Raw genomic sequence first — 18,990 nt, forward strand, 5'->3', positions numbered from 1 at the left:
TGGGACTTCCCAAATCTCTGTAGCCTCTTTATTTCTGGCATTCCTGGCTATTCTTCACCCCACAGGCCCCCCCCTCTTGGATCTTTGATTACAGTGAGACAGAGAGAAGAGCAAGGAGAGAGTGCGTTTTCTGTTTCCTTATTGCCTGGGTTAAATCCAGGAATCTCTGTCGGAGCGTGTCGCTCTTTTCCCTGTCCAGAGGGAGTGGCGCTCTGGTCTGCACTCTACTCTTTTCGGATTTTGGGTTTTGGTCCTGGACCCCTCCATTTCCAGTAGCTCCACCTCCGGCCTGTAGAGAAAAGGTGTTATTTAATCTGCCGAGAATAAAAGAGAGGTTAAGTGTTTCATACAGTACTCATTTCCCCGGTATGATCGACGTGCGAATTGACAAAACAAGGAGTTACACATTACTTTTCACTTGGCATATACAATGTCAGACATGATCATTGCTTTTGGTACATTCCATTTACTCCCTGTAAATGTGTGATTTTCCCCATCCGGGTTCCCATTCCGTACTTTTATTCTTCAGATGGTTCCTGGACTCTACCCTCACTGGGTTCTTCACGCAAGTTCTGTCTGGGATGACAGCTTTTCAACTGATTGATATGAACCCATTTCTCTTCCGTCTGTTCTCCTTTAGGGATGCAGATCTTATAGGTGACAGGTGAGATTTTGTCGACAATTTCAAAAGCACCCCTCCAACAAGGTAGAAACTTCCACTCTTTGGTCCGGTTCCTTTGGAAATAATACATGTAGACCCTGTCTCCTACATCGTACTCCTTTCTTGGTGGCCTTTAAGTCGTAGTGGGGTTTTCATCCCCTCTGCCAACTTTTCTAAAGCGTGCTGAAGGTGTTTTCGTAAATGTGCAATGTACTTGTGAGTCGTGGATGTGTTGATCAGGGTCTGCTCTAGGGTTCTGTAGAGCAGATGCTGCGGTAGCACTATTTATGTTTAGTCATGAGCTTGAATGGAGACATTTTTGTCACTGAAGACAGTTTACACCTGATGGCCATTAGGACAAGCGTTAATCGCATGTCCCAACTAGGTCCAGAGTCTGCCACAAACTACTTTAAGATGCCCACATTTGTTTTATTGTACCTCTCAACTCCCACACTTGAGGCTGGGCAGTAGGCAATGTGGAGTTTTCTCTTTACCCCTAGTATCTCCCACATCTTTGTCATCACCTCACTGGTAAAAATGACTTCCATGGTTCGACTCAATCCTTTGTGGAAGGCCGAAACTAGAGAATATGTGATTGATCATTAGGACAGCAGCTGTTTCCTCCTTGCAATTTGGGGCCAGAAGACATTCCACCCACTTGGTGAACAAGCATGTCATAGTCAACATTTACTTGTTTCCTCTAGAGGAGGGACTCACTGGCCCTATGAAATAGACTTGCAAATCCGACCAAGGCAATGTTATTCCCCTGGCCCATGTGTGGCCAGTATGCAACCTCTTGCGAGATTTCTAAAGTTGTATTAAGCCCCCTATGAACGGCAGTGGCTGCATCATAGGCGTGATTTAGCATCACGCTTCGGAATGAGGTAGGTACCACCTATTGGCCACATCCAGATATGGATCTCCGTACCACCAAACTGTCTTGGATTCGGAACATTTTCGACAACTTTATTAACACCTGGAGATCCTCTTTCCCGATACAATCGTATTCTGTCAGTGGAAAATTCACAATATGTTGATAACAACATTTCCCAATAATCGGGTCCTCTTTTTGTGCCAGAATCAAATCGGCATCTGGGGGTTCTTTACTCCACTGGGCAGTTGTGAGTTCATTTTGGGCATGTGTTTGGGACGTGGTGACAGCATGCAACCTGGATTTCCCCCAACAGGGATTCGGTTTTTATGAGATCCCTGTCGATGGCTCCGGTTTTGGCCAACTGGTCAGCCAAGTCATTTGCAGTTTTGCCTGGTCCCTCTATTTTGGAGTGACCTCTGATCTTTTTCCAAATGGATGGTCATCTCATTAGAGGTGACCAGATCATCAATTCCTTAGTTTAATTTCCCATGCTTGAGCGGTTTGTTATTCGCACACAGCATGCTTCGATTTTTCCAATTAATCAGGTGCTCCACAAACCCATTCCTGACATAATCTGAATCAGTGATTATGGCCATCAACTCTGCCACCTGAGTACTCGGGGGGGGCGGGGGGAGACCTATTTTGTACCCAGCAAACAGCTCTGGGACATCAATCACCAGGCGTTCCCAATGCCAGTCACTAGTTCTTTTTCCCTGTGATTATCAACATGGTAGGGGCAGCCATCAACATAAACTGTGGGTATTCCCTGGCACATGTCTTCCTCATAGACTTTGTGCAGGGAAGTAAGGTATGCCTCCATATTTTCTTTGGTCTTTAGACTTTCGTCCTCGAGACAGTGTTCTGGAGCACAGCCGTGCAAGTCAGCCAAACCTTGCGCAATGGGTTCTTGTTTTGGCCATATCTGACCTCCACAGGAAAGCCTTACATGGACAGAATCCAGGAAGTAATTCTGGAATTACTCACATTCCCTGTTGATTCAGTCACTTTGGTGATATTGCAAGGGTTGCTGAGGAGTCTCGACAATGATGTGCTCCCCCTGGATGAATGGGCAGTAATTCTTCAACGCCCACACCATTGCCGGGGGTGCCTTTTCGCAATCGTTGAATATTTCCTCCACAGAGGACAAAGTCTTGCTTGCATACGAAATTACTTTGTTGACCTTGTCGTGCTTTTGGTATAATACTGCTGTTAAGTATTTGAGAACCCAGTCTCCAAGAAGAATTCCTTGTTCTTTATGGGTTAAGCCAAACAAGGCGCCTGGGAAAGGCTTCTCTTTAGTTGTTTTACTGCCTGGGATTGTTCTGGACCCCACTTGACTTGGCCTATGATAAATGGACCATGGGTTGTGTGACCTCTCCGTAGTCCTCTATGAACTTTCGACTACAATTGGTAAGTCCAAGAAGGCTTCTTAGTTCATGCAGAGTAGTAGGGTTTTTCAATTTTAATAACGCTTCCACCTTTTTTGCCTGGGATGGAGACCCTCAGGCGTGATTACATGCCCTAAAAAGTTCACGTGGGTCTTACACCACTGTGCCTTCTGAAAGGACAGCTTTGTTCCGGCTTTCTTCAACTGGGTCAGAACATGGCGTATTTCAGCTACGTGTTTCTCCACAGTTGAGCTCTTGATTAAGACTTAGTCGTTTTCCCAAGTCGGGCATAAAGATATTACATTTGTTGCCAGGGGTTCAGGTCCACGTGTATTGCTGCCTCCCGAAGGTAAAGGCAAGCTTGTACTTGTCTTCCCTACTCACGGGTACTGTCCAGTAACCATTGGTCAGGTCAATGGTGGTATACACCTTTGACCCGGGCCAGTCCCTGATCGATGTAGGGAAGGGGCCATCTTGGCATGAGGACCCGTTTATTTAACACCTTTAGCTCTGCGCAATGTCTCCATTGGCCATTGGGTTGGAGTATTCCCAGTACCAGGTTATTAAAGGTACTGTGGACTGGACGAATTGTCCCACAGGATTCTACGTTTTTAATAATCTTAGTGAGTGACTCCAAAGATGCGAGAGGCAACCGGTATTGCTTGACAAACATGGGAGCCATCTTGGGGTCCGTAGGTATGGAGGTTGAATGTATCTCTGTGCATCCACAGTCATCCTGAAAATCCCAAAACACCTGTTTCAACTTCTGCTTTTGCTCCTCGGTCTCATAAGCATCAGCGAGATTGATTAGTTCATCGACCATCTGCTTAAAATCTGGAAATTCCTTGGGTTTGGCAATTTCGGCGGTATCCTCCAGTTGGGTGGAGAGATTTCTTGTTATGGTGTTGGCCTGGACATGAGGTTTCATGGATGGGAGGTAGTCACTGTTGACTCGGAATACCACCTCATCCTTCTTGATGTCACAGGTCACCTCTTCCCCACCATAAGATCAAGAGGTGTACACCAAGAAATTCCCCCCCCTTGTGGGGTGAAAACTTTTTCCGTAGGGATATCGTTGTCAAAATCGTAAGTTATTGGGAATTGGTTTAATGATCTTGTTACCCAGGTCAATAGAATAATGTTGGGCATCAACCGCCATTCCAATAAAGGTGTCTGTGCCCAAAGTAATATTTCTAGGGTCCCTGTTATGCACCAATATTCAAATGGTGTCATGTTCTAGGTCAACTAGGGGTGTCAGATGTAAATAAAAACCTTGCTGTTGGAGGTGATGATTCAAATTTATATAAGCATCCTTGTTTTTGAGGTTCTGTCCTCACTTAATTTTTAGGGGAATTGTAAATAGTTGTACCTGTCCTGGGATGGTTACCTCTCCTCCCATTTGAACATCAGCCGCATAGGGCAGCAATTGAGCCGCCCAAAATGCTTTCTCAGTGTTGTCAAAGCCCATGGGGTTACCCCTCAGTCAGGACCAGGCTGTGTAATTAGATATCTCCATATTAATTGTGAATTGATTGCGAATGTCACCGCCTAAGTAAAAGGCAGAGGGGGCATCTCTCACAATTCATCAATTATGTTCTATGCTTTTGTTGCCAATGGAAATATCTAGCATGTACCTGCTAGGCAGGCGAAGTTTGGAATTTGGAGTTTCCAGGCCCATTTCCCACTTATCAATCACCTTAAATGTGGGAATGGTCTGATCCTTTGGGAGTTTACTGAATAATTCTTCGAAGATGAAGCTTCTTCCTTTATTCAAGAATACTCTGGCGAGAACAGGCCCCGGTACCCCATTTACTTGAATGGGGAAAAAACAACTGTTCACCGTTTCCCTGGATGTCGGTCAAATTTTGAGCTGGTTTTTCATCATCTTTTATCATGGGATTTGGGTTTTCTTCTGATTTTGGATTGGTATAATTTTATATATTTCCTTCCCATGTGGCATGCCACTTAAAACTGGAAGGAAGGTTAATTTTCAAAAATGAAGGGTTCCCATCATCAGTTTGTTTTCCTACAGAGATGAAAGTGATGTCTGGGACTTGATTGTTCCTAAAGTTAAATTCTATATGGTAGGACCGTTGTTCAATCATGTGGCATGTGCCATTTAAACTAAAATAATGTGTACTTCGTTTTAATTTGATTGGCTGGTTAGTCTGAGTCCAGAGCACCTTGTTCATGCAGTCAATCAGGGGTGATAACCTCCAATGGAGGTCATTCCCTAGTGGACAAGGTGTGCCCTCTGGAGTGACGTCTATCACCGGGTGTTTCACCCTATGTCACCCAATTTTGATCTCCAGATCCGCAGACCCTTCGACGGAAACATAATTCTCATCAAAGTTTTGGAGTGTCCCAGGAAAAGGTGTGAGGGGAATTTTGTGACACTCCCCGTTCCTGAATTTATTTGGTCAACAGCCTTTTTGGAGGGGAGGGTGGCTGGGGATACAGTATCCCCAGCACTGATAATGCACATTGACCCTGTACCTTGACGGAGGCATACCATTTTCCTTCTCTCTCTTCAAGGGGACCAAGAAAATGTGCATTTTGTGCCAACCCGGCAGTTCATTTTTTTATATTGAACTCTGACACTGCGTGATCTTGGACAGTTTTCTGTGTCGAGTCCAGGAATCTGTAAAGAAGATTTTGCACCCAGATATCTGTGGGATTGGGAAGTCCCCTTTACTGCTGATTCTTTGCTGTCCCCCTTTTATGAAGACAGTTACCCAAACCTGTTTGGGGGAGGATCCCTCATTGCTTTCAGGGTCATCGGGGTAACATTGTTGGGGTTCAAGAATTGGTTGCTCTGGGTCAGTCTCCATACTTACCCAGTCTAAATCAGGGTATTATGGGACCCTTTTCTCCTTGGGAGGGCACACTCCATCCCTGAAAGAGAAGATTTTCTTCCCTGAATCCTCCACAGATTCTTCCCCTTCAAACGGGATGATGCAGAGTTCCTCCACAAAGTAGGTTCTCCTTTGCTACTGATTTCTCCTACTTACCCTCTGTTCCCTAGGTTCCAGCTTTTCGGTGGTAGAAGATTTGTGTTCAGGTTCAGAGGTTTCCAGGGGTTTTGTTTGGTGAGAAAGGAAGCTTCCTCTAGGGCTTTGCATTTCCCTTACCCACACCCCCCTCCTCTGGAGCCTGTTTGTTCTCCGAGGTTTCTTCCTGACATTGCTCTAGGGCATCAGACCTGGTTGTCGAGTTGTTCTGGGCAGTAATTTACATTTGAGGGCTCTCCTGAGCTCTCAACATGCGACCCAGGTCTTGTTAAATGCTGGACCTGGCACTCCAGTTTAGACATCCTTTCTGGTTGGTAGGTGGGGGGTCTGGATTCATACCTTTGCTGCTCCTGGAAAGGGCAGCTGTCCCTTTTCCAAGAGTAGCTCGGGTATTAAGAGTTTCCCTGATAACCCTCTATCCCTGGTCTCCGTTCTCCCTGATTCGGGAATCTATTGTCATGAAAGCAGGGAGTTGAGGGTTGTTCTGGAAAATGGGGTTTGAAGGGTATCCGGGAAAGAAACTTAAATTGGGGGGTGGAGTATTTCTTCCCTCCTGAGGAAGATAGATTAAATATTAGGGCACCTGGCTAAAACCCTGAAAAACCCAGGTAGGTATGTTCGTTCCTGTGACCGCACAAGTGTAATAATCGAACAAGAGTAACATTTTGCTGTTGCTGTTTATTGCATTGAGATCCAGTTCTGTCCACTGGATCATACTTATTTGTATTGTGTTCTCAAACGCTCCTGGGGGCTCTATCCCTATCATGTTTTATCCAGATGTTATTAAAACACATTGATGTGAACAAAATGTATTTCCAGTGACTGTGATATATGTTCAGAATGCTGGAGTAGTGTGACCTCTCACCCTGAAAATGTGTTTTTGTTCCCTCCTGAGGAAACATCTGAGGGCAGTTTTGAGGGAGGTTTCCTAGGGCAGTACATACCTGATTGGAACCCCCTCCCCGTGTGCCGGGGTAGTCCATACATACCCCAAGATGGGTCTGTTACCCTTGTATCTAGGGCTGATATAGGAGGCAGGGTCAGATGGAGGGTTAGTCGGATACCCTGCCTGGCTACCTCCCGATTGGGTTGGATCAGAGGGTTTCCTCAGCCTCTTATTCGGCTTATTAGTGTTTGCGGCGGGGGTGGGGGGGGAGTATTTTCAGGCCCACCATTTCCAAGTCCAATATGGGGGTATTTGTTCACCACTGCCACCTTTGCAGCAGCGCGTGTTTGGCATTTTATGGGGGGTTTTAGGGTAATTTTTATTTTCAGAGGGCTTTTGTTCTTCATAAATCCGGGTGGCCTGTTCTATCACTCAATCCAGGTTTCTGCGTTCATGGAAGTCCCTTGCCAGTTGGGTCATAATGTATTTCAGGAGTGCATGGAAGAAAGTGTTAATGAACTCCCGGCTCTTGGTGTTCACCTGGGCAAATTCCTGCTTCAGCTCTTGCACAGACTCTTTAGGTTCTTGGTCTTCCCCACACTGCAGGTTCTAGGCCGCTTTGCAGGATTCCTGAGGGTTCCTGTGAATGGGGAAAGGCTTTGACATAGCCACCTTATTGGTGGACCATCTTTAGTGATCTTGGTCCTCCAGCCCTGCAAAGAAGCTGGAGTGTTCCGGGGAGAATGTCCATTTGACGAACTCCATGGAATTTTGATAATTCTTGATACCAAATGACGTCATTGTTTGGTCATAAAGTTCTAGAAGCTCCCATACTTAGTATTTGGCATTCTTGTGGTAGGGAGCCATAAAGCTCTTTATGGCCTTTATCTGCCGAATTGTGTCTTTCACAAGACCCCTCTTCTGTTTCGCAGACTTTCTTTTCCGCTGCACCTGAGTTCACTCACCCTCTGACTCAGAGCTGCTACTATTGGTGGTCCACTCCCTGTCCTCTAGGCACTCCCTACCTCGACTGGGAATCTCTCCCAGAATGACAGGATCAGGTCTCTTCTCCCCTGTGGTGCTGGGGGCTCTCAGGGTCCCTACCTTTGTACTCCCCTTTTCGCACAGGTGGTACTCCTCTCACGCATTCCTTCTTCCGAGTATGGTGGAGGATTCCCCCCACCTCCCTGAATGTGTGAAGGTTTTTAAAATACTCTTTTGAGGCCTGGACTCTGGTTCTTCTCTGTCTGCAAAGCAGACCAGGTGGTCCCTTTGTGGCTTCAGTGTCTGCCAGTCTAACTCCCTGATTTTTTTCATCATAGGAGCCCTCCTGGTCAGAAGTACACGCTAGGGTATTTTTTAAATCTGGGTAAAGATGAATATCTGTCAATATCTGATGAGGACTGGCCTTCCGGCTCAGTTGGAATAGGCCTGGTTGAGTCCAGCTGCCTCATGTTTCCCTGTTCTTGAAAACTGGCAGGCATGAAGTTAGCAGCACACTGTGCATATAATGTGGTGAGTTGGCTAATGGTCCCTGGTAAGGAGGTCATCACTCCGTGATCAGAGAGTGCCTTTCCATACTCTTAACTGGTGGGGGTGCCTCAAAGCCTGTTTATATTTGGCTATTTCCTTTTCCAATCTCTCAGATTTGTTTCCTCAGACCCAATCACTTGGTGCTATATAGATGCCTGAGCATTCAACTCCGATACCAGTGCTTGAGTTGTTTCTAGCACTTTATTTTGTGCGGATACTGAGTCCTTTGTTCTCCTCACAAAGGGACTCATTTTCGTTCTGTGAGGCTTGTATTGTCTGGGAATATTCAGACCTTCTTTTGCAGGAGACTAATCTCCACCCTTTGTGCACGTTTGGCCTGTGTTGCCTGCTATGTCGAACTTTGCTTGCCTCATATGTTCCGTACATTTTTTATTTTGTATCCTCTGTCAGTCAGTTCTTGAGAACATAACTCACTTTTCTCCATGTACGTCCTTAACTGATGCACTTCCTGAAACAGGGCACTTTTCTCCTGACACAATTTTCTATTCTCTTCCTTGAGCAACTCTCTCTTGTTTCAGATTGTTGAGATCTCGCCACATCTGATCAAATTCACCCTGTGAATTGACATCCCTAATGAAAAGCTGGCTATTTTCTGCTTTCAGTTGTTTAATCTGAATCTGAAGTGCATAAATGTCCTCCAAACAGGCTCTATTGTGCACAACGGGCCCACTTAATTTTTGTTGACTCGCGTTCAAGTTTTGAACACTTTCTTGATACTCCACTTTCAGTGCAGAAAATTGAGCTTGCTGCTGTGTCACTAACTCATCCTTCTGAATAATGTCTTATAATTTCAACTTTCAATTTTGGCTCTGTTGTGCTTTTTCGTCTAATTGTTTAAACTCTCTCTGTGCTTGATCCAAAAGCTCTGATTGGTTTTGCACAGAGGGTACACTATCCTGGTATCTTTCTTCCATGGTCATCATATAGAAGTACATATATGCTGTGAGCTGAGCAATTATAATCTGCTCATCTCTGCTGGTCTGTGTCATCTAAAAGTCTGTCGGGGCCTGATGTAACAGCCCATTATCCTGCCTCATATCAACATTTGCGGAGATAGACTCCTGCATCATTCTAGCATGCCACATTTCATGCTCCTGTTCTACCCATTCACCTTCAATAAACAATTTGGATAGAAGGTGCTTCCTGGCCACATTGATTTGTACAGTGCTCATTCTGAAATGTGTTCTGCACCTAATATTCTCTCAAAATCTCAACACTATCCTGCTTAGTTTGTACTCACAATGATCATTTAAATCAAAACTGTTTTATCTACACCCTGCCCTGAAACCCAGGATACAGGTCTGAATGGGGCCTTCACAATGCAACACAACTTTGCATCGACTGCAATGCAATTACACCCAAATGAATAGTCTGCTGCTACTGCACTGTCACAAGTGGAAACTCTCTACCAATCCTGGGCGAGCCTCCAGTTTTGACGTGAATGTTTATGCAATCACATTCAACTCGGAGTTCCTTTCCCCCCAATTAATGTGGCACACAATAAATCACTATGATATAGATTCAGGTTCAGTTTGCTAAGGCCTCAAACCCGTCTCGCACCCAACCTGAACAGATTCCTGGTGCCGGTGCCACAATGGACTAGGAACCAGGCCAGTTTGTAGTAAGAATATATATTTATTAATTTATTTAAACCAAATTTGACAAACAGACTAACATCAGCCACCAATGCTGTGGCAACACAAGAACAAAAATGACTTTGACCGCTGCACTATAATATATTTTTATAGTATATATTTATATTATAGTGCAGCAGGTGCTGCACAATAGTTGAGTATCAAGTTCCATAGGAAACCCGAAAATTAATTGCTAATTACTTTTGACTTGCATGACGGATTTGGCTGATATTTTGCAAACAAAATATCCGCTTTGTACCCCCCGGCTCTCTTAGAGAAACAGTCCACATTTCTGCTCATTGCACAGCAAAAACCGCTGGATGGAATTAGACCCGGCACGAAACAACTTGGGCACAAACCCTTGATTCGATTTTGGGGAGGGGTCTGAAGTTATTCCATCCGATAGTTAAAATATTTGATGTTGCCCTCTTCTCCCAAAATTATAGCTATATCTCCCATTGTGCTATGCAGCTGAGGCTTTTTAGAAATGAAAAAGCCGCCTTTTTTTTTTTTTTGTTTGATACAAGAGATAGACTGGAAAAATGCCATTTGGATGAGGAAAAAGAATGAAAAGGCACCAGGCTAGAGGTGGGGAAAGGGAACGAGGACACAATGTGAAATTGAGGAGTTGGGGGACAAACTTCAGAGCTCTAATGTTTTGGCATAACCGGGTAATCCGGTAGGATAACCAGGGTTATAGTAAAAAATGGGATCAGGAATGAAAATGCATCACATTTACAGATAACCAGGGTTATTTATAGTACTATCAGGGTTCTGTTATCCGCGATGATTGGAATTTGTTTTTTTAAACTCAAAAATAATATGAATACAAAAAAAGTGGATTGTAACAGCTACAGCGAGTTGGCGGTAATGGGTGTGGCCGAAGGCTATGGCTTCAGTGTTACTTTAAGGAACCGAATGGTGCAATATGGAAAGTGCATACAGCCAAAGGCTGCTGCCACCAGTGGGCCCTAATGAAACATATTGGTCCAGCATGTCAAGGGACCACAGAGAAAGGCCACTGGCCTTTTGGGCACAATAGTCATGAAGCCTAGTGGTGTGGCCACATATAGGAAACCTATGGGAGCAACATGTAGAGTGGCCTGGGCCAAAGGCTGTGGGCTCTGGCCATGGCTTAAGGCCAAAGCTAGTGGGACTGGAAGAATGCTATTGGGGCAACATGTAAAGGGGCCACAGCTGAAGCCCGGGGCCAATGGTCATGGCTAGTGAGTGGGAAAGAAAGGTAGTGTTTTCAAAGATACATCGGGCACGGATGAAGGCTGTTCGACCCTGGCTAGTGGGCCTGAAAGACCTGTAGAGTGGCCATAGCCAAAGCCTGTGGCCACCTAGTGGGTCCAAAAGAAACCTATTGGGGGAACATGTACAGTGGACACAGTTGAAAGCCATGGCTAGTGGCATGTAAAAAACAATTGTATAATTAAACCCTTAAAATTGACTGAAAAAACCTAAGTTAAGATGCAGTTAAATTGTGCAGATTTAATGTAACAAAACATTTGAAATTCAGCAGCTGCGGGAAGTCATGACCAGCTTAACTCCATGCGTTCTTCAAGGAGAAATACTGTGTCTTATCCTGCGATGCCTGCCCTTTACCCTGGGTCTCATCTCCACCCAGGTAATTGCCCTGCTGTACACCACTCCTGGATTGGAATCAGGAAGCGTCTGCCCTCTCCTGGCCACTTGGGGGGAGACTTTAGGCAGGGTTTTAGTGGGGGAGCAACAGGATTCTCCACATTGTGTACATTGATGTATAAATCATCAGCAGTGTCTTGACTATGGCTAGGTATAGCATGGGTTGAAGATTTGCTTGGGTTTGAAGTGTCTAACCCCTCTGTTTTAGTTGGTGGTTCCCCACTACCCTTTAGGTTTAATAATTCTTCTGAGTGTCTGCCCATGAAGTCCACAAAGCATGAAATCCGTTTAATTACTTTTTCACATTTTTCTGTAGTCCACTCAGTGGATTTTTTGAATGGATTTAGATTTAGAGGAGGAATTGGCTTATTGCCATTTTGATATATCTTGTCCTCCTACTAGGGATGGAAAGGTACATTCTAAAGAAGTAATTCAATATAGTGTTGAACCCAAAAAGCAAATCGTTTATGACCCTAAATCCCTATGTCCTCCACAATGCCAAAGGTATACCAAAAGGAATGACTAACATGTGACTTTTCCTGTCCCATCTGACTCTAACAAGGTTAAACCCTTTAAATCCCCTTTCAATAACATCAAGAGAGGAAAATTATTCTTGAAACCTTTTAAAGAAAAAAAGAAAAAAACTAAATTTCTCTGAGGGTACATGTCCCAGAATCCCCCAGGGACTTTGACGAAGGAGAGGGCTGAAGAGGCATGTAGGAACCAAGGACAGGCAGTCAGGCAGGCCTAATAGCTCAGCACTAAAAGCATGCTAGATGAAAAAACTAAAGACCTAGAGGCATCAACAAAGGAAATTTATACCGGCGTGACGCTTTTTGAACAGCCCATGCGGCCCTCGACAATCTCTACAAAAGGGTGACTGGCGCAGCAGAGATAACTACACAAGTGCCTTCTCTGTAGTACATTTTGTACTGAAGTACTTTTCACTGTCATAATTTTCCTCCGGTTAATGGATGACTGACCACCCTAAGAGGACTAAGACCATTCCAGAAGACCCAATTAGACATGTGCCTTTGATGAAGTTGGGACACTGGATGATGAATTAACACAGTCAGTACCCAAAGCTCAGAAGTCCACTAGTGTTTATGAACCACAGATTTGTCAACCTATGTGAATGGGGAACGAAACTGATCTTCTAGAAATAACTGTTGTCCTGAAGATGGCCCAACATCAATTTTATTGACCACCGCCGACATAGGTGGTACTTTTCTAAGGGCCGAAATATATGTCAACTGATAAAGGGAAACTAATCTCTTTTTCCTATGTCATATATGCATATTCATAATATCTGTTATGCTGAAGAAAATTTAAGTTAGAGAACCCCTTCTTTGTAATAGGATTTTGTTGAATGAATGGTATGATTGAAAATTATGATAGGAAAATATTTGTTATATCTTTTAACATGTTCGTATGAATTATTAAAGAGATTCATGTTTTGCAATACGTGCATTTAGCTTCAATAACTGCCCCCAGCAAGGTGTTTCCCTGGTAACTATTTAAACAGGGACCCTCTACCCGAACCTGTGTGACATACAGGACTTCTAGAGAGGGGTAGTCAATCTGTAATATATTTTTCTTTCTGTAGACTCTCCCTTCCAACAGATTGACCCCCCGTGAACAAAAATAGGGAGTACCCAATTACTTATTCCTAATAGCATTTGGCAAGGTCAGGCAATTAGTCCTGAGGGCCTGTACCTTATTCCAACTAACCAACCTGTGGGGCATAAAATGCTGCAGCAGGAAGGAGCAGTAGGAAAATGCTGGAGCAGGAGCTGCAAGGTCCACAGAAGAAGCTATTGCGAGGCTGGCCATACACTAGGAAGTGTGACCACACAAGGGAGGAAGAGCCGATTTCACATGCAGGCTCTGAGTTGGTCCTGTGCTCACAAACCCTGTTTGGCTATGGCAGCATTGTAAGAAACTGCAAGAAACAGGCAGTCTTTCCAGATGTGCCTAATTGCTGTCAATACAGTGTTGAAGTTGTGCATTCCCACAAGGCCCATTTGCAGAAGCAAGCCGAGGGAACCTGGAGAAAGGAAGACTCTCCATTAACGAGGCTGGCTCAGAGATACATGTTTACAGAGGGGTGTGGGTCCAAGAGTGCCTGTAGCAGTATATTAAGTCGGGAAGTAGAAGCCGCCTGCAGCCCCTGTGATTATGGAGTCGGTGAAGGAAGCGCTGTACTCTAAATTCATTGAGAATACCTTGCCGGTAACTGTAGCCAGCTTGAATTATACTCACATTCAAGTGAGAGCGAGTAAAAGTTGTCTGCAGAAGTGGGAAGTCATTTTAACAAAGGAATTGTGTTACGCACTTCTATCATCAAAGCTTAAGTATCTGTGTGAAGAGATTTTTTTCCCATTAACTGTAAACTTTTGCCAAACGGTGGCATTTCTTCTATTCAAGAGGAGAACGTTATCATTAACCCTTATGAAGTAGAAGGTGACTTTCCTGCAATGTTACAAGCCCATTTAGTTGCGCACATGCAACTGTTTCCCAATTTCCTTTGAAGCATAACTCTGAACGAAAAGAGGAAACGCACATCTTTGAAGTAGTAGTTCATTATTAAAATGAAATCTATTGTACCTAATTTCATTTCTACAGAGAAACTGACACACTGAACACTTATTGTATCAGTTGCAGAAGTTGTTGAAGTCAAACGAAGAACAACAATTACCCATGCCAGTAGATCAACCACTTTCAAAGTGAAACCAGCTCAATTAAGACATTAACACCAATGTTTTAAAGTTGTTGAAGCTGTTGAAAAGCCATAGTCCTCTGATACAAGGGTGGCAAGATTATCCAAGGCTGAATGAGTGGCAATACAGCTTTGGGGTAACTGGTGGAGACAAGGTGTATAAGAAGCTGGGGGAAGGGAGCTGGGTACTTGTTAAAATGTACTTATTCTAATCTGTAGATCTGGGACTGTTCAAGTTGAGAAGCAGTCTGGGAGCTAAAGACAGATGCTCTGATAGCTGCAAGGCAGAAATGAAAGGCAAAGAGGCTACCCTTTTTTGCCATACAAGAGAGAAGAGCGCCTTGTCAACCTGAAGAGGTCCAAGCGTCTTGTAGAAGTTGCCTAAAATACAAACTCCCAGTAGAACTGTGGTTGTCAATACGTTTGCCAGAACTGTATCATTTGAACGAAGTAGAAGCAGAAGCAGACTGTGGGGCAAGGGAGCCTGCTCTCACAGAATCAGTGGCAGAAGGGAGTTGCTAGAGAGAAAGCAAGCAATAAGAAGAAGCATCCTGACAAACTGTATTCAAACACACTGCAGAAGTCACAAGAAGAGGAGTTGTTGCTAAGCAGACGTGGTACTTTAGCCTTACACTTTCCCCATCCTTTCCAGGAAGGAGGTTATCCAGGAATACCATTGGTGCTAATGTTTTCTTTGTGGAACTTGGAAAGGGAATCTTTTCATCAAGCGAGGAAGGAACTGTTACCATTGGATTTATTTTTTTGTGAACTTCTGTTTCTTTGGAACTTTTCAAGTCTTGATTTAAGACTTTCTTTTCCTTAGAGAGAATTGACTTTGGGACAGTCCTTGGGGAGCAAGATCTGCCCAGGACAAGTAGAAGTCATACAAGATACTGGTCATGTGGTAACCTTTTATTTATGTTTGTGTTACTTTGAATGTTTCTGTTTAGTGTGAGGATTAGTTGTGTGTATTCTAGATTTTCCCTTAGATACTAGACTAGGTAGGGAACCCCCTGGTAGAGTAGGTTTAGTTAGGGTGTTACTTTTTTGTTTAAGATCAAAAATGTCAAACCTTGAGAAATCTAAACATAGTTGTGAGTCTCACATCACTGACCCCTTATACCCAGAGCAGGGAGATGAATACTCACTCACAAGATGACCAATTCACCCAGGACCAATATTATGAGGATGATGACGCATATATATTATATTGTACCATCCCTTGAGGACCAGGACCAACCAATTGCTGATTCCCTGATAGTCAATGAGATGTAATATAATAAGATGCTAATTAAAGCAGCACAACATTTTAAAATGGATGTTCAAGAAACCCTGCAAGATACAGATTTCATGGACAACATTTTAGGAGATAAAAAGGCAGTCGTACAGTGAATTCCCTTGCTCCAATCAGTGCAAAGACGAATTCAACAATTTTACGTACTTCTACATTAACCAGAGCTGTTAATCCCAAGATTTTATTATTTTTAAAACCTGCTCCAACAGATCCCCTCTACATTAGAGGAAAATTAAAAGCAGATTCCTTGGTGGTAACAACCACAAAAATGGCAGGTACCCCCACCAGCATCCGCAGAGGCACCACTGACAAAGAAAGTAAAAAGTTGGACGCAATGGCCAGAAAGGTGGCAACATCGTCAGTGTACTTAACACGCATTGTCAACAATACAACAACCCTATTTGAAAGTTATAATTGTCATCTCTGGGACACAGTGCAGCAACAACTAGACACTGTCCCTGAACATTTAAAATCATGCATTTTAAAGTGAGTCTCTGACGGTAAGCAAGTTTCCAGCTGTATCGTAAAGAACAACTTAGATGAAGCAGACAATACTGGATGCATTATAGCAGAAGGAACACTTGGAAAACGCCACACATAGTTCTGTCAATCCAGTTTCAAATAAGAAACACAGGTTACCTTGTTGAACGTTCCCATTGTTCTGTTCGGTAAAGCTCTTGATGCACTAAAGAGTGCAAAAGAATATCATGAAACTTTAAAGTCATTGGGTCAAATTACCAACTAACCTTTTGTACAACAGGGGGGGGTTCAATACATGCCGCTCTTTTCGCGGGCAAGGATACCCATGCTCACAGAGATACAATCAGAGATGGTCCTCTTTCCCGGGTTCAGACCACCCCTTAACAATCAACATTTCAAGGGGGCTATAGAAAGGCTAGAGGTAGGGGGATGAGCCTCCACTATTAAAGGCTCTTCTGCCTCTAAACAATGACATCCCAATACAGGTTCCCTCTCATGCCATTCGAGTCGGAGGTCGCATTTGTCAATTCGCCCACACATGGGAGGGGCTCACAACCGATCTGTGGGTGTTGAAGTGGCATGGGGGTACTCCATTGAGTTTTTGGAAAAACCCCAACATCATCTTCCAAAACAGAAGATGTCTCCGCAACATCAGCAGATGCTACCAGAAGAAATCAAATCTCTTCAAAAAGGCGCAATAGAGCTGGTTCCAGCTCACCAGATAAACAAGGGATCTATTCAGTGTACTTCCTAGTGCCAAAGAAGGATTTAACTATGCACCCTGTGTTAGATCTGCGTCCAGACTACACTTATGTGAAACCGCAAACGTTTTGCATGACAACACTACAAGAAGTAATTCCACTCTTAAAACACTAGGATTACATGGCACAATTGTACATAAAAGATGCATACTTTCATATTTCTATGTGCACCGAAAATACCTGCGCTTCCAACTAGGGAATATACACTACCAATTCAAGGTACTCCCCTTTGGCATTTCATCAGCGCCAATGGTGTTCACCAAAGTACTAGCAGTGGTAGCAGCACACCCACGAAGGGAATCCATCCCAGTATACCCTTATCTGGACGACTGACTCAAAACAGGGTACACCCCACAAGTGCCAAAGAACACTGAAGCAACAATTAATCTGTTGTTCAAAGTGGGGTTCTCAATCACTGAGAAAGTCAAGTCTCGTCCCCAGCCAAGTAAAAATATTCCTTGGAGAAATTATAAAAGCACAAGAAGAGTTGTTTTTTCCCTCAAACGAGAGAATAGAAAACATGATATTTCAGGTACCTCACTATGTGGCCAGTCGTCGGATAATGGTGCACAAGGCAATGTCTGCCCGGGATGAATGCTTCTTGCATTCATCTTGTTCCTCACGCATGACTGTGCATGCGGCCGGTGCAAGAATGGCTAGCGAAACAATGGTCTCAGGTAAGCGGTCAGTGCGGCAATATAGTGTTTGTTTTGAAAACCTTAGTACAAGCTCTACACATGTGGACCAAAAAGAACATGTTAAAAGGAAAACCTTTATGACACCCCCAGTGCAGACCACTCTCACAGCAGACGCCTCACTCTCAGGATGGGGAGCACATTACCTTCATCACATTGCACACGGCATCAACCTACTAAAACTACTAGCAGTCTTCAATGCCCTACAAGCATTCCAGAAACACTTAGCATGGCAGACGGTTCTAGTATCACTGCCATGTTCTATCTCAACAAACAGGGTGGGACACACTCTCTAAGTCAGCCCAGGTTAGTCCAAATGATTTGTAAGTGATCTCTCAAGCGCAACATTTACCTAGTGTCACAACACGTTCTAGGGGAACACAATTCACTAGCAGACACTCCTATAGCTGCCCGCAGAACACGAATGGCAAATTAACACAGATATTTTTAAACACGATCTTCAACCAATGGGGGCATCCACCTCTAGACCGATTTCCAACAAAGAAAAACGCAAAATGCCCAGAGTTTGCATAAGGTTTCCCCAACCAGGATCCAAGGGGAACGCCCTGTGGATGAGTTGGTCAGGCAAATGTGCTTGCGCTTTTCCACTGACACCACTCCTCAACAAAATAGTGCACAAGATCCACCAGGGACAAGTCACTCTAATCGTAATATCTCCAATGTTGGCTCGACAACCATGGTTTCCACACCTACTCAATGTGCAAACCAATCCAGCTTCTATGCCCATACAACATGCTGTTCCAACACAAGGGGACAACGTTTCATCCATACTCTTAAACTCTGAACTTGGCAGCCTGGCTTCCGAAGTCATAGAGTTTGGACATTTAAACATTTCACAAAGGTGTATGGGCATCCTTAAAGAAGTGTGGAAGCCTAGCACAAGACACTGCTATTTTAACATGGGGAAACAATTTGTAATTTGGTGCAAAACATGCAACATAAATCTAGTTCACTGTTCCCCATCTTATATAGTTCACCATATGCTTTACTTTCTAGACTCGGGTCTCGTATTCTATTCGCTCAAGGTACATAGCAGCACTATCGGCTTACAGTACATCTCAAAACAAAGTGTCATGGTGGAAAGTTCCAGTAATCAAAGCATTAATGGAAGGGGTTAAAATACTATATCCTTCCAGTTCAAGTCCACCACCTGGTTGAAACCTCAATGTTGTACTCGCAACACTCATGGGTCCACCCTTTGAACCAATGCACAAAGGCAGTCTGAAACATTTAACTTACAAAAATGCCTTTCATGTGGTTATCACTTCTATAAGATGAGTCAGTGAACTTCAAGCACTCTGGCTAAAATCCCTTCATTATGATTCACAAAGACCAGGTGATTCTTAGAACCCATAATCGTTT

At 43.9% G+C, this 18,990-nt stretch overlaps 1 protein-coding gene across 2 annotated transcripts in view; it reads left to right on the forward strand.

Moving 5' to 3' along the window:
* The window catches only part of ZNF423 (zinc finger protein 423), a 757,398-nt gene that overhangs the window by 449,143 nt on the left and 289,265 nt on the right, over window positions 1-18,990 (forward strand). The window lies entirely within an intron of this gene.

Source organism: Ambystoma mexicanum, chromosome 1p (assembly GCF_040938575.1).
Source record: "Ambystoma mexicanum isolate Mex_15411 chromosome 1p, UKY_AmexF1_1, whole genome shotgun sequence".
Taxonomy (NCBI): domain Eukaryota; kingdom Metazoa; phylum Chordata; class Amphibia; order Caudata; family Ambystomatidae; genus Ambystoma; species Ambystoma mexicanum.